The sequence below is a fragment of the Lathyrus oleraceus genome, chromosome 2, assembly GCF_024323335.1.
Source record: "Lathyrus oleraceus cultivar Zhongwan6 chromosome 2, CAAS_Psat_ZW6_1.0, whole genome shotgun sequence".
NCBI classification, from domain to species: domain Eukaryota; kingdom Viridiplantae; phylum Streptophyta; class Magnoliopsida; order Fabales; family Fabaceae; genus Lathyrus; species Lathyrus oleraceus.
In genome coordinates this window covers 473,491,456-473,493,086 of record NC_066580.1, presented here as the reverse complement: position 1 = coordinate 473,493,086, position 1,631 = coordinate 473,491,456, and the positions used below count along the sequence as shown (strand labels likewise).

Below are 1,631 nucleotides of genomic sequence, written 5' to 3'. Positions count from 1 at the left end.
ACTATCATGTATCTCAACTGGCAAAGTCATATCTAGAGTCTACACATGAACATCACATGATATGTGTCACTACCGTTAATCTCTTCCTTTCGTCAAAGGTCCCAGCCTTGCCCACATCTCAAAACAACCCTGCAACATTACAAACATTATTTCAACACAGTACAATAGCAAACAGTCACATGTTAACCAATACAATGCCGACCTACACCAATTTCACTAACCATACATTTCCAGTAATACATAACTACAGCATTATCAACCTAGCCAAAGCCTCTCAGGTGCAGCCATCAAACCTGCAAGATGAATAACAGCATGGCCAACACAATCAATTTTCAGGTAAAGGCATGATAAAGCAGTCATGGCCTTTTGCAGCATGATGATCCAGAATATAATGCCAAAAGACAGCAGTTATATGATTATTACCATCCATTGGAATTTTCTCCTACTCTTGGACTTGAAGAAAAAAAAAGGGGAAACTCATGGAAGAGTGGTGGGGAAGGATGCACGGTCTTCTTATGGAGGGAGGACCTACATATGAATCAATAAAACAGTCAGTTGCTAATGATATCATCGAAGAGGTTCTAAGACAGAAGCTTAAGAGATCCTTCAAAAATGTGAAGATAATAACTTACAACGTAAACGGTTTGAGACAACGCATATTGCAGTTCGGTTCTCTCCGCAATCTGCTCAATTCATTCGACGCTGATATTATTTGCTTTCAGGAGACAAAACTTAGCAGACAAGATGTTACAGCGGATTTGGTTATGGTAGATGGATACGAATCGTTCTTTTCTTCTACCCGAACTTCTCAGAAAGGCCGAACCGGTTATTCCGGTGTTATTACATTTTGTCGAGTAAAGTCTGCTTTTTCGAGTACTGAAGCAACATTGCCCTTGGCAGCTGAAGAAGGATTCACTGGCCTAATGTGTAACTCTCAAACTAGGGAAGATAAATTGCCACTCTTCATAGAAGATCTTGAGGGTTTTTCAAAAGAGGAGCTTCTCAGTGTTGACAGTGAAGGGCGATGCATTGTCACTGATCATGGGCACTTTGTTCTTTTCAATATTTATGGGCCTCGAGCTGGAAGTGATGACACGGAGAGGATTCAGTTTAAACAAATATTCTACAGGATGCTGCAGATTGGAGTCTCTCCTGCATCAAGGAAGGAGAATCTTTGTTGTTGGTGATCTCAATATTGCACCGTCTGCAATTGATAGGTGTGATGCAGGGCCTGATTTTGACAATAATGAGTTTGGAAGATGGTTCAGATCGATGCTAATTGAAAATGGAGGTCACTTTTCTGATGTCTTCCGAGCAAAATATCCTGATAAAGGAGATGCATTCACCTGTTGGTCTCAAAGATACGGCCGCTGAAATGGCATTGAGGCTTGTTAGGCCTGCAAGAAAAAAAACAAAACAGCAGCATCAAAATATGAAGATGATATTCTCAAGTTTTGTGAAGAAAGTGGATTACCTGTTGCCCAAGATGATACCCAAATTCAGCATTCCAATGAGACTGCCCTGGGGTGTTTGGCCGAGAGTTTAACTTGTGAAGACCTGAATGATGAGATTGTAAATGTTAAACGTATGAAGTTTTCTCTACATGAACTTCCTTGTAGTAGATCTAATTC

The 1,631-nt window shown here is 40.5% G+C and overlaps 1 pseudogene; it reads left to right on the top strand.

Annotated features, from left to right (window-relative positions):
* Positions 1 to 479: 479 nt before the first annotated feature.
* Positions 480 to 1,374, top strand: LOC127123811 (DNA-(apurinic or apyrimidinic site) endonuclease 2-like; annotated as a pseudogene).
* Positions 1,375 to 1,631: the final 257 nt, after the last annotated feature.